The sequence below is a fragment of the Strigops habroptila genome, chromosome 1 (genome assembly GCF_004027225.2).
Source record: "Strigops habroptila isolate Jane chromosome 1, bStrHab1.2.pri, whole genome shotgun sequence".
Classification (NCBI taxonomy): domain Eukaryota; kingdom Metazoa; phylum Chordata; class Aves; order Psittaciformes; family Psittacidae; genus Strigops; species Strigops habroptila.
Window position 1 is genome coordinate 77,255,171 of NC_044277.2, and position 15,518 is coordinate 77,270,688.

The following is a 15,518-nucleotide window of genomic DNA, read 5'->3' on the forward strand; positions in this document are numbered from 1 at the left end:
TACAATTAATTTGCCTACCTACAGGCAGGTAATGCAATAAATAAACTAATTCCATTCTTATTAGGGCCTTAAATGTAAAGTGAGTTTTTAGTTCATTTAATTAATAACAAATAGCCTACAGTTAGGTAAATCACATCACAGAGAAGCAATATGAACTGGTATTTATTAATCTGTTTGCTGATGCTTAACACTTTTAAAATTATTTTGTTAAAATAAACACCATAGTAAACAAAACCATGCCTTGTAGCTGTTCTGATCTATCAGAAACTTTGCTTCAGTGGTCCTACCTGAGTACTTCTTTCAAATACATGTCTTCCTATTGGAAAATTCTTGGTTCTGCTCTTATACTTTATCACTTTTAGATTTGGTACCAGCCTTACAAAGTTGAAGAAATCTTTCAAAAGTTTGAAACAGATATATTTTATATGGATATTTATTAAAATTTCCTATAGAAATTGGTTTTCATTTGCCTCTTTTTAAAGAGGAGGGATCTTGACTGGTTTTTGCTTTGCATTATTTTCCATTAAGGAGAAAAAAACTTAACTATTAAAATTTACCTATTTTGTTGTCTATTCTTAACATTATTTTCCTGTAAAGAATTCATACTTAGACCATACATTTACATGTTGCAATTGAGTATCTCCTCTCTCTTTCACAGAGACCACAATTTCCTGCAGCATCTTGGTTAGTAAGGCATATTTGTGATCCAGAAATTACATTGCCGCACATGATGAAAGCTTGCAAGAAACATCTAGTGCCTGTAATACAAAACCTGCTCTAGATTAAAAACCAGGGAAGTAGTTTGTTCTACTTAAAGTAAAAGCAAGTTCAGCATTCCAGCAAGTGTGGAGGTTTTTTTCTTCCTTAACTGAAGTAGTTTATCTTCGCTGAGCTAGGAGTTGAAAAAGTGCACGCTTGACTCAGCATATGCATAGTAGTATTTTAGAGAGAGGGAGGAAAACTGAAATGTATTCTGTGGATTTCCCTCCTTCAGTCTATCCCTTGCTGTCAGAAGCAGTGTGTTGCATTAAAATGATTTAATAAGGATGATGGTCTGGATTTTGGGCCACTGTACCCAAGGTAGAGAGCAACATTGATGTACAGAAAATTCAGTTTGACAGTATGTAATACATTCAGACCTATATAAATAGGTCTATCTAAATAGCTCAAGTATTTTTTAATCTGATACTAATATCTCTCACCAGATATCACCAAACTTACATGTTTCCACTAGAAACAGTCCTGACAGTTGAAGTAAGAAACTTTGTGGTCTCATACACTACTTATTCTGAATATGGAGAGTAGAATCAAGCCTTTAATAATTATTTTTTTCTAAGTATATTGTCGAATTAAATAAAGTCTTTATTCTGCATGTGATGTGCATATATATGCAAACGTGCATTTATATGTCTATCTCCACAAGAATACAGGGATTGAGACATTTGACGGAAAATATTGTGAACCCAATTCAACAATGTACTATGTCCCAGTTAAGAAAAAATGCACACAAATGTGCACTTGCATTGCCTGTTTTCTGTAGCAAGCACGCACATTTTGTTGAATGGTGTTTTATCACCCTTCTTTTAATTTACTTCAATCATCATAGAATTATTTGGATCAATTTAACCATCTATTAAACTTCTTTTTCTAGGGTTATATGTATATATCAGTTTTAGATATCTTATGGCATAATTAAGACTTATTCATTGAGGTTTTCTTGACAAAATATGACATTTACAATAGAAGCTTAAGGAGCTGCACTGTAGTTTTTCTACTGAAAAGGATTGTGTTAGGGTGAAGATGTTTTCTTTTTCTTGCCTCCCTCCCACCACCCCCAAGCTTGGTCTCTCTAACTGTTGGCCTGTGTTTTTGTGTAGATTTTATGTAGCATGATGGGAGCAGGAAGGTCTGAATCTATGGGATTAAAAAGTTCCACTAATTTCTAGTGCTAGTGTACTGAAAGAGTTCCCTTTTAGTAGTATGATGAGTGTTCAAGAGAAGTATCTGCTCAAATGCTACAATTTATCTTTTGTTATTACTTTTTTATTGTCTTCAAAGGTTTGTGTGAAGGAATATCCAGTAAAATACCACTCCAAGGAAGCAGGTGACAAATGGGGGCAATGGAAACTGAGATGCTACGCAGCCTACGTTCAGTGTTCATCCTATGTTCAGCTCTTGTTCAGCAGAGCTATGCCAGCAATCCAGCAGGGATTGTCACTTTGCACAGACCCGGGATGGGAGCAGGAGAGAGAAAAGCTGGGGTGGTTACACCCTGATGCTCTTCTACAGCTTTTCCAGTGCCTCTGTCTGTCTCTATGCCAGACTCCTATCCAAAAGAGTCATGATAGTGTATTTACAGAGGAAAAAAAAAAAAACAAAGCTGATAAATACAGTTCCATAGATATTTTAATGAGAAGTATATTATCTCCAACAGGGAAGAAAACCCCAAACAACTTTGTATTTTTGACCAAGTGTATAAAAGATGCTTATGCAACAAAACAATGCAGTTTCTAGACACATCTATTGGTGTATCTGCATCTCAATTCAGGCAGTGGAAGAGTTGCAATCCATTTTAGTGGATGGACTGACACTAATGCACCTTGAAAATTCTAAACTCTGTTTCTTCCCTCAGTCACATAACCTCAGATAAAGATTATCATTTAAATGGCTAGTCAGTCATATTCTGTACAGATGGTACACATGAAGACACCACAACATCTCACCTGCCTGTAAATGATTAGCACATAGAAACCTATTAGAACAGAAAATGCCCAGACAGAGAGAAAATATGGCAGTAATATAATATTATTTAAATAATCATTCTTACTCAAGTCTCATCTTTTTAACAAAGCAAGAACACTTTTTTTAACAAGAAATCTGCAGGAAGAGAAATGTGGGAAATTAATTTACCATTCAGGCATTATTTCATATTTCTATATTTAAATCTTTCTTTTAAGATGTTTGTGTTGGAATTACTAGCCTTCATTTTGATAATCCAGTTTTTAGTCATGTTAATAAAGCCAAGCACTTCCATTCCTCTTTTCCCCATGCCTAGAGCAATTACTTATGTTGACATAAATTGGAATATAATTCGCCAATAAGTTTAATCCAAAACACTCAAGATGGGTTCATTTCTTGCTTATACATAGTGTATCATATTGGGTATGTAAATGGAAAATACTTGTTATGCTTAAAGAAATAGAGACAATATTAGCATGAAAACAACTCTAATATTAGTATAAACATTTCTCTTTAGTGGCAGACTCATACATTTATTTACTTGCTAATTTTATCTGCTTGAATTTCTGTTAAGAAATTAGACACAGGGCTACATGGTACATACAACCTTTAAAAAATACATATTTTTTTTTTTTATAGTGAAGTTGCTAAGCAAATAGAATTGCCTAAACCTCATTTTTCAGATCAAAAAAGTTTGGACTATGCATCCATTTTCTGTAACTAAACCTGAACTGTTAAGCCTCTCTTTCAGGTTCAGTTATCATGGGAGTGTGAAATACTTGAGTTACAACTTTGCATTCATTTTTCCTCTTCTCCAGAGGAAATATAAATGTAGTTGAATACTTCAATCTCATCAATACTGTCAATAAATAAAGAGGGAGAAAAAGCATGTTTTCTGTATATGTGAATCCTTTGTGGTGAATTTTGAACTCTCCTCACAAGTCTGCAAAACTTTTAACATCAGTTTGTACTGGAAAGGTTATCTAGTTTTCTATTCCAACAGATTTTGTTACATGGAAGAGAAAAGCATCACCACTTCAGTAAATGAAGAAGATTTTATTGTGTTCATTTATTCTAATCATCACACAGGATGGGATCCAACTCTTCCTTGAGTTTTAAACACGAGTTCACTTCTGATATAAGCAATAGAAGTTCGATGTGGGTCAAAGAGAAAAAATGGACAAAGGCTCCCTATGCAAACAAGGATATGGCAATGCAAGAAGAACCACACTGTATCTGTAGGGCAATTTAAGCTATAATGAAAATGACTATAAAGAACATCTTGACTTATTTCATTATATTTTGTACTAAAGAGACATCTTGGACACTCTCTTACCATGAAGAACAGGACTTCAAAGAGATAATTTGCTTTCCTTTTTCTCTTTCTGAGTCTTGGACAACTACTCCTAATGACTAAGCTTCTATTTACAAGAGAGGAAATTCAACACATCAAGTTAGTGTGGTTTGGATAACAGTTCCATATTTTGAAATACAACAATCCTTTAAATACAAATAACCATGGATAGGTGGATCAAGTGTTTACATTTTTAGAGATGCTTTACTGGAGAAAATGATTTGTGAGTTGTAGAAGATATGGTGAGAAGGAAGTCAAAGCCATATGCATCTTTTGAGATATATATGTGTGTGCGTGTGTGTGTAAGATATCATGCCTTAACTCATCCAGCAGCAGTTGTGTGGTATACAACATTTTCTGTACTATTTTAAGCATCTACGTTTAAAGATGTGATGCAAAGTTGAGACCAAGGACCACAGTACAGTTTTTAATGTTTGTTTATGTACAAAGATAGTACAAAAGATGTGCAATTCATTATGTGAAATAAACCTGAAATATATATATATGCCTAACTGCCAGTTTACAGAAACATCAATTTTAAAATAGAATTAATGAGATGCATTTATCCTTCCTAATCTAAAAGAATTTGGATCAGATTCTGAGAAGGGATGTGTACATGCATGGTGAGAGGGGAGAGTTGACTACCTGAAGAATTTAGATGCCTGAAAGAACTGAAATTTCTATTTGAAGCATTCTGAAACATGTTTTTCTGCATTTCTCATGCTAGTTGTTTCTCGGCTAAGACAGAATTTAAAGAAAAACATCAAAAAACTTAATTTGTAGTGATATCATAGGTATGCTAACAATTCTACTAGCAGATCAATTAAAAATGTGATTTGCTGTAAAGAATCCTTCCAAACAAAATGTTTTAGCTAAGTTTTTTTAATAATTTGCATTTGTTATTTATCTGCCAAGGTGGTTGACAGGATGCCCACACCATATAGAACTCTTTGTTTTGGCATCAAGGTTTGTGACAGTACTTCACTAGGAACTTGCAGTCTAAAGGTGCAGACTTTTGAACCTGTATCCCACATATGCAGAGTCTTAAAATTTCGATAATCATTCTGACTGATAGATCGTCATCAAGGATAGCAGTCCCTGAGCTGGTTGCAATACATACTTGCAAAAACCTCCTACTTAAACAGAAACCAGAGGTCAAAACTTCCTGAAATTGAACACTGTAAAAAATGAGTTTTAGAAGTAAATTAAGAATACACTGTAGTTCTGTCTCACTTACCCACACTTTCCACTTCATTAAACTACAGCAGCCATCATCAAGAAACAAAGGGTTTGTTAGAGTGGTCTTGACAAAACTTATGTTTCCTTCTTTAATCATGTAACCTTGTTGATTTTGTTGAATTTGATTGATGGAGTAAGACACATTCATATCAATAAATGTAGCATATTTGGTCAAAAGAATATCCTTGATTTTCTGTATGCTTGCTTGCTTGTCATGTAAACAAATCAAATAAAAGCATCTCAGGAATACTCTTGGATAAAAAGATACATGTGAATTAACAACGTCTTCTTTCCGACTCCCTTTTGTTGCTATGGAAATGTTTTTTTGAAAGTACACTTTTGCTGCTTGACCTTAAAGACAGGGGCACATGAAAAAGTTATCAGAGTTTCTTTGGTGTTTACATTACCCATCATAAATTATCTCTACATTTCAAAAGATTAACAGCAATACATTAAGATACTGAATCCTCAAACCATATGTTATGCATGTGTAATAACCCACACATACTCAAATGATGGCCAGGATTACTGAAACACTACTTCAGGTACTTTAATCCACACTACTAATACAAAGTAGCTGTAAAACTGATTTTTTTCAAGCTGAAGACATGAAATGAACATCAAGCATGTCTAAAACTGTCTTGTTGCAGGAATGCAAATGGAGAAACACTGTCATTATTTTTGTAGAAATAGAAATGTTATTTATTAATATTTTACTGATGTAAAAGGAACAGATTGGAACAGACATCCCACTGATAGGTCACATTCTTAGGGGAAGCTGAGAAGAATATACTAATTGCTACTTGTTAAGTGAAGGAGGATGTCAAGACATAAGCGTCACACATACTCTACCTGTGGTTAAAGAAAGCAATTTGGTAGAGGTCTCAAAGAGCCATTGTATAAGTTCAGCAAACTGAACTGACAACACTTGCAGCAATGTTATATGATCAGATAACCTAGCTGGATATTCAATCAATTAAGTGGCAATTTCAAAACAATTTTAAAGGAAAAAGGGGTATGATGGTTTAAGCCCAGTCGGTAACTCAGAACCACTCCGCTGCTCGCTCACTTCCCACCTTCTTCCTCCCCCCGCTCCTGGAAGGGTGGGGAGAAGAATCAAAAGAATGTAACTCCAACAGGTTGAGATAAGAACAGTCCAGTAACTAAGGTATGATACAAAACCACTACTGCTACCACCAATAATAGTAATGATAAGGGAAATAACAAGGGGAGAGAATACAATTGCTCACCACTCGCAGACCAATACCCGGCCCAACCCAAGCAGCGATCTGGGCCTTCCGGGTAACTCACCCCAGTTTATATACTGGGCATGACGTGCTGTGATATGGAATACCTCTTTGGCCAGTTTGGGTAATGTGTCCTGTCTCTGCCTACTCCTGGCTTCCCCTCCTCACTGGCAGAACATGAGACTGAGAAAGTCCTTGGTCAGAGTAAACATTACCTAGCAAGAACTAAAAACATTGGTGTTACCAGCGTTATTCCCAGGCTAAAAGTGAAAAACACAGCACTGCACCAGCTACTAAGGAGAAAAATGACTGCTATAGCTGCACCCAGGACAAGGGATAAGATTTCTTATTACTTCTTCCCTTCCATCTACCTTTCTCTCATACCCCTCCTTTTAAATGCAGCACTTGTGAAGAACAAACTGAAAGAAATCAGAAAAGAAAACACAAAAAAATGGAAAGGGAGACGAAGACAGAATACTATCAGACAGACATCAAATACTGGAACTTTATAAGAAGGAATACATTTTAGAAGAGGAGCAATAAGGTGAAAAGGGACAACAGATGGAAAAAAAAATGTACCAAGCTTTTTTTAATGGAAACCTGGGTTTTCAACTAAGTAAGATATTCACCAAAAAATGGACTTTCTGATGAAAATTTAGCTTTCCCAATGTGAAGTTAACTCTTTTCAACTGAAAATACTTCCAGGATACCGTGTGGTTGTTATTTATTTTCTCACAGTCCGTGAAACAGTGTATGTGATGACTGCCATAACAAACTCTTCCACCTATCAAAGGAAGAGAAGCTGCAGCTTCATTGTGATTTCAATAAATATCTCAGCCCAAAGAAGAAAAATGGATGCACATCTGCTTGAAATTGCCTTCAAGACATCAAAGCAGCACCTCCAAATCATAACATTTGATTTTTCTGCTGAAGTTTTAGTGAAAAAGATCTTAGCTTTGATAAAAGAAAATTTCACCAAAAAAAGTATGTGTTTTGTCAGATTATCAAGAAATTATGCTCAAGGTAGGAAATGTAATGGGTAAAACTGCAGGTCTTGGGTCTTTCAACATCTTGATAATACTTTTTATTATTACTATTTTTGAAATAATTGGTTACAGTGAGCTACCTCCACAGCAAAAAGGAAACTGTACTGAAGGTAGCATGTTGCATCCTTATAGGCGATTACATTATAAACCTTTACCGGAGAAAGGAAGAAGTTTCTGTGAAAGACCAGAAGCAGAGAAGTATGATACTAGATTAGATCTAGATATTAGAAAGGGCAAACCTAGAAGACTTCAGGATAAAAGTATATTATTGTGCACCAGGAGAACACTGGAATTACTTCAAAGAAAGAAATTTCAGGACTTCCCAGCATGGTACATCATCAACACTTCTTATATTTTTATAGAAAGATTTATATAATCTGGTTAGCATCTGAAACTTTAAGCACTAAGAAGCATCCAGAAACACTAGCAAGAAGAGAGCTTAAAAAGAAAAACGTGTATTTCTTACAGTGTTGGTAGAAACATACTAGAAGTTATAAATCAAATTTTATGTTAACCTCCAAAAATTATTTCATGAAATAAAAATACTTTTCAGCAATATCTTGTAAAAAGAGAGATCATTACTGGCTACTGGTTCTCAGCATTCTGACTGTAAGGAGGCAGCTCACATAATGATGCTGAGAAGACAATGCATTAATTGCCACTCCTGCTGTAATGTGTGGATGAATATTGTTTACAAATTACCTCCATCTCCTTCTTCCGTCTCACCTTCACAAATATGGCCTGAAAGTCTAACTCTCCAGATGCTATGTTCACCTGTATGTGAAGGAATGACTGATTGAACACTAAAGCTCCAACAGCAGGTTCTGCTGCACCTGCAGTGCCATTTAAAAACTGCATGAGTGAAGGAGTTTCTCATCCAGGCCAGCTGCCTCCCACCACTCATGGCTCTTCCTAAAAGAAAGGCTGAATGGCTCATGAAGATCCTGCTGAATCATCAGTTTTCATGTACATTAGGAGATTCAAATAAGGATCCATTAGTGACAGTGCACCAAGCTAAAAACTGTGTTCATTCTGGAACTATTACAGGTTTTCCCTGGTCAATACCACAAAACAGAGGAGGAAGAATATGAATGGTAACTGTTTAAACAATTTGGTTTTTACTCCTTACTGCATCTGTACCAGAGCTTTCAAACTGCTACTTAAACAAGCATTCTCCATGACTTCAGAGTCCGGTAAGGCACATGTGTTGTCAGCCTACTTACACACCTTCAAACTGGCTGACAATTTTGTTTATGCCTTTAAGATATTTTATTTACTGCAATCACTTAGTGTGTTTTCAAAAAGTAATATTGTTCTACTCTGTGGGTATTTCTGTGTTTATTATAAACAATAAAAGGTTTTTTTCCTTCAGTGTTTTTGTGTATGGTTTCAAGTGGAATAGAAGAAGTAGAACTGAAAAGGAGTGCATGTTCTGTGTATAGAGCTAGGGTTGAATTAGGGACATCAGGACAAGATTTTGCTGTCTGCCTTTAATACATGGGAAAATCAGGTTTAAAAACGCTTGTCTTGCTAACAGCTTCAGGAAAATGTATGATTAATATTTCATAATGTTGAATTTTCTTTATCAAGTTCTTGCAGGTTTAACATTGTATTGCCTTGTCAGCATTCTGTTTGGTTTTCTACAACTACTAAAGTATGTGGTATAATAGTGTCAAACTTCTTCTATATATCAATTTAAACAAAAAATAACTAACACAACTTAAATGGAGCTCCAACATGTTTCATTGGAGCAAACTATGCGGTCTTGTACTGGCTTTGGCTGGGATAGAGTTGATTTTCTTCATAGGAGCTAGCATGAGGCTATGTTTTGGATTTGTGCTGAAAACAGTGTTGATAACACAGAGATGCTTTTGTTACTGTTGAGCAGTGCTTACTCTGAGTCAAGGCATTTTCTTGCCTCTCCCACCACCCCACCAGTGAGTAGGCTGGGGGTGCAAAAGAAGCTGGGAGGGGACACAGCCAAGACAGCTGACCCCAACTGCTCAGAGGGATATCCCACACCATATGACAACATCTTCAGCATATAAAGTTGGGGGAAGAAGAAGGAAGGGGGGACATTCAGAGTTATGGGGTTTGTCTTCCTGAGTAGCCATTATGTGGGATGTAGCCCTGCTTTCCTGGGGATGGCTGAACACCTGCCTGCCTGTGGGAAGTGGTGAATGAATTTCTTGTTTTGCTTTGCTTGTGTGTGTCGCTTTTGCTTTATTTATTAGACTGTCTTTATCTCCATCCGCAAGTTTTCTCTTTTACCCTTCCAGTGTTCTCCCCCATCCCATCAGGGAGTAGTGAGTGAGCAGCTGTGTGGTGCTTAGTTGCTGGCTGGGGTTAAACCATGACACGCCTTTGAAGGAAAAAAAAATAAAATTATCCTTTGACTGCTAGTACTTCTCACCTGACTAATTATTTATTTCCAAAAAGGAAAAAATTAATATTAGTTTCTGTGGTTTTATTGCTCTTCTGCTGGCACTCCCCTACGTACAGTTTATTATCACTTCTACATAATAGCCTACCACTAACTGTAGACATGATCAGCTTCTGGTTTGCAGTTAAACAGTTCCAAAAAATGCAAAATGAACCAATTTGACACAATATTTTAGACTGCAGCACCTTTCCTGGTGACATAATCTTTTATTTTATGGTGCTGTTACTGGACGCAATATTAATCAAACCTCTGTGCTACAGCACTTGAGCTCAGAGTGCTGAATCCACGCAGATTTCAGAAGGCTGTTTCGGCTGATTAGTTTTCTATGCACATTAGTAGCAATCGCACAACTGGCTCTGTCCTCTCCTCTCCTCTCCTCTCCTCTCCTCTCCTCTCCTCTCCTCTCCTCTCCTCCACTCAGACTTTGCTGTGTGATTTTTCCAGATTCCAGAGACCTTATATGAGAGAGAGTTTGTTGTGAAAACTTACCTTTTGTTGACGTAGTCAGGATTGATTGATGGTGCTCCCAGTTGTAATCATCTCATAAATAAATCAGTGCTTATGAGAAACTACATCTGTCAATAGCGAAATATTTTCTTATTTTCCTGGAGGTATGCAAGGGAAGAACAGCAACAGTTTGATTATTTTTTTACCAGTTGTTAAAATAAATTGATTTGACAAACTCAGCACTTTTATTTCAACCCCAAGGAAGATCATTGTTTCTGTGACTAGAAAATCCTCCTCAGAGTACATAGGTCCAGATTTGAAGTATAATAAAGGCCTTCTTCAAAGAGATTGATTGCTAGTCACAGTCAAATTTCAAAATTATGCAGATATTAGCAGTTTCAAATCATCAGTTCTGTAGCCTAATAAATGACCTCTCTGGGGGGAATGAGGCAGGTCCCTGCTCTGCCAGCCTAGGGATCCCTCATGGCTCTCAGCCTTGGGAACAGCCAGCCCTCACAGCACCCTGAAACTGAATCAGAGAACTGCTGTTAATATTTCCAGTATTTTTTTCACTAGTAATATTAAAGAAAACCCAAACAATCAGCATTATTTTCCAGTGTAATTTATCAGTAGTCCAATATCATTTGCTTCTCTTTCAAGGAATCTTGACAGTGATCACAGAAACTTGGCACCAAATTCTTGCATCTTTTTGAGCAGTCAAACATAACAGTGAAGAGGTTACATTTCAAAGATATTTAAGAGGATTTAGCTTAGCACCTGGGTTCTGGACATTTGTCTTTATTAATATTTAGGTTATGTTTTATGGTAAGAGCTCCCACAGTAAATGCACACATAAAATTTCTGTCAGAAGGATATACTCTATATATTTCACTATATATATTTCTATCTGTTTATATATATTTCATCACTGGGTATGTGGCATGCATATTAGGAAACAGGATATGGTTTGTAAATTAGCAACAGAACTGGCAGAATGTGTAACTGTGGATCAGGACTGACGTATTCTGTTATATTTTCTTTAAGGACTGGATCTTCAAATTTCTGATAATGTTACCTTATTTTTCTCATCTGTTTTTCAAAATCCCAGGTCAGCAACAGCTCAGTCCCCAGAAGTGTATTTGCATTCTGAAGAAACACTACCAATAAGGCAGGTATTACTTTCCTGGTCAAGAAATATTATCATAGCAGCAATTTTTCCTCTTAATTCTTGCTGTATGGGAACTAAGATATCAATAATTAATTCTGCTTTTTTCTAAAACATATGGCCCTTTCTGAACCTCAGTTATCGCAGTGGCCAGGTTTAGAAAAATATGTCTAACCCTACAGAACTAACTGTGTAACAGTGTAGAGTTGCAAGAGAAAAGCAACTGTAAGTGGGTATTATTCTGTTCTATCACTAGAAATGGAATTATTTAAAACTTTTTTAGAGCAATTTACACCATATTAATCACCTAAAAGACACATACAAGGGAAGCACGGTAAAATATTTCAGCTTAGTGCTGGTGACATAAACCAGTGTGCTTCAGAAATATCTATGGCTCTCTTATAAAACAAGAAATTACCCCAAATTCAGGGCCCCACAGGTTGTTTTTCTGAAGAGAAAATGAAAGAATCTGGTATCTCTGGTATAAACCCCTTTTTTAAAAATATATCTAAAATCCTCTGGAACCTAGCAAGAGGAAACTACATCTTTGCTAACAAGTCCGAGTTCTTTTCAACTTGAACTTGACAGGTTTTTTATGTCTAGCTTTTTGCTTTCCTCAGTCATGCTCCTGGCAATTCAGACATTTCCTTGATACATTCTAAGATGCTTTGTCTTTCCATACCATGGAACAGCTACATAAATACTGGACAACAAAAGTTTTGGCTTGTTTTGGTTTTTTTCTTTTGATTCATTGTTAGGTTATGACCTGCAATTATCTTTGGAACAAGATCATCAGGCTTTATTAGTTTCTTACAACTGCCATAAATGAAAAACAATAATCCCACTCAGTCCCTAAGCAGTTCCATTAAATCTAGAACATTTTCACTTCACTAAAAACAAAAACTGCAATAAAGAAAAGACAGTTTTGTTGGTATACTATTGTTTTCGTGGACTAAATTTATGCAAAATATTATCATGAAAGAAAGTTTGAAATACATAAGAACTGAATTTCATAGTCATCTTCCCTCAAAATGCATGTATGTTTCACTAAAACAGTTTTCTCTTCTCTTGGCTGGTTGCACACACATTGTGCATGTGTAATCATTTGACATAATGGAGAGCCTGACACACCATTGGACTTACCAGCATTCAATACAGTAGTCAATAAGAATGGGAATATTTTACCTGACTTGCTGAATTTGTGGAGTCCTATAAGGAGATTGTGCAAAAGAAGAGAAAAGCCATAGATCAATACAGATGTAAAGATAGGACTGATTAATAAGAGGAATTCAGTAGGAAACAAAGGCAAGCTCTGTGTACAAGAGGAAAGCAAAAGCTTGATTTTATCTTCACAGTTACTTTGTGTCTTATCATCTTGATGACGCAGACACTAACATGTTTATCCTCATAAAACCCCAGGTACAGGTAGGCAATGCGTTGAAAGCTATACCTCGAATAGCTATAGATTCGTAGAAAGTCTATGGCAAAAGTAGAGCAGAACTGACATCCTGGTGCGATACCTTAAACATATCCTTCTCGTTACATAAAAATAACAAGCATTTTGCATTCATATAAAGACTGAATTGCTTAAACCATACACTCTATCTTGACAGCTGTATTATATAAACACTAAGTAGAAATTTCCCTTTTCTTTCCAAATCTTTCATTCCCACTGACAATAATTTTACTGCAAAACTTTTTTATTTCTGGTCTTCATTAAAAAGACTATCTCTCCCCATCCCTGTCTACTTCCACATATGCATAAAATACATGGAACTGATTGTTTGTTTCATAACCGATGGACAGGACATTAAACTCATCTGTTGTTTTCCTTTGGAAAGCACATACGCAGCCATATATGTACATATATGTAAAAAGTGAACTGCTTTAGAATTCTGGAAAAATTTGGGGCTTTCCTCTCTGCTTTTAGAGTCATCTATAAGAGTTATTCTACAAAAAACTTCATACAGGATTTTTCCAAAATAAATATTTTATGTGAAAAGTCTGAAGTGCCGTTCTAGCCTTGAGAAAATAAAGAACTGCAAATCTTCATGGGTACGAACTTCACTGTCAGACTTATTATTGGAAAAATTAGCATTTGAATAGCTTTGCAATGTGGAATAATTTGTTTCTTCCTTGCGAAATTGTTCAGCATTGACAGACTTATCACAGCTCCTGCTTCACAGTCACTGGAGATGAGTCAGTTAATCAATGGTGTCCAAACTGTGAATGTTCTCATTCTTCTGCTAGTTATCTAGTTTAATGTACTCTCATACCTATGGAGTTAAGCACTGTGGAGACAAAATGCACCTGCTATTTCCAACAGCGACTTATTCACAGGACGAGGACCTGGTATAGAGATGGCTATTTACCAGCAAACTGAGTGAACTCTTCTCTGAATCTAAACAATCACCACCTAATTATTTAATTATTCTAAAAAACCCCCTGCCAGTGCACTCTATAAGGAGTACAGTAATGGGTCAATTCATAGAGAGCATGTTTGTGAAACATCTATGTCATGTGTAATGACAATGGTGGAAAAACAAGGAGAAAGGCAGCAGGTATATCAAGCAAGATACTTGTTAACCTAAACTTTTTAGATTAAAATACAATTAGATAAAAAGAAGATAGTGCTATAACCTATCTCTTTATTACATTCTTCTGTCTCAAACAGCTAAAAGTAACTATAAGGGATGCTTACTCTGCAAGGAAAAAGAAAAGAAACCAACAAGAAAAACAAAAGAACAATTTTTCATACACTATCAGCAAATCAAATCCCCCAGCGGTGTCTTATACTCATTACATCTTTGCTTCAAATGAACATGAAACAGAAGAAATACCAAAGATCTCATCATCGGAAAACAAAACACCATCTGAAAACAGCTGAGCTCTCCAATTTATATTTTTATTTATGGTTATGTATGGATCTAATAAACTTCAGATGCATTCATATCCTTTCAACATTAGCAAAAGCACTTCAGTCACTTGATACACCATTTTGAACTCACACTGTCTCAAAGCATGTTGTGTGAATTCAGTCCATCTTTAAAAACACTTTCTAAGGCATGTCATGCTAAAATGTTTGCATTGCCCACCATACGAACTTTCAGTCTGAGTTTAACAGATTGAAAAGTACATGATTTTATTATCCCCATGATGAAACAATGCTTTCTCTTTGAGGTAAAAACATGTAATCCTATTTCCAAATAAGAAATAGGAAAGGATCCTAATCAGCAAAACCTCTCAAAACATGCTCTCTTTTGCTTACTGTCAAGGTGTTGGGAGCACCAGGGTCTCCCCAGTTGGGTGATGGGAGGTCTGAGCAGCCAGGGCCCATCCACCGGGAGCCAGGAGCAGGGCAGATGGTGGGGGATCAGGGCAGCCCCAGCCCTCCTTGGGGACGTGGACCCATGGGTGAGTCAAGCTCGCAGGGCCCATGGCTGGTCAGGTCAAGGTTGCGTGGAGCTGGAGAGTGGCCCTGCTGTAGCATTGCTCAGGCAGGGGCTGATGACTCTGCAAGGCTGCAATGGAGTCCTGGGCCATGGGCAGGGCCTTAAGAAGAATTAAAAGGATAGATTTGTTTCTTATCATATAACTCCATTGGTTAAGAAGGACATTGTGTAATTTCAGTGACTTTGAGATGATAAATGTAGAAGTTGACAAGATTACAAGTCCACATTTGGACACACATAAATTTTAGAGGCATCCGTATTCTGGTATGAATTCAGAGACGAAAATCACATTTACTTTCTAATTTGACAATAGGACCTGGAGCAGAGACGCTGTTCTCTCCTGTTTAAATCTCCTGAATGCTGTAGAAACTCCATCTCACCTTCCC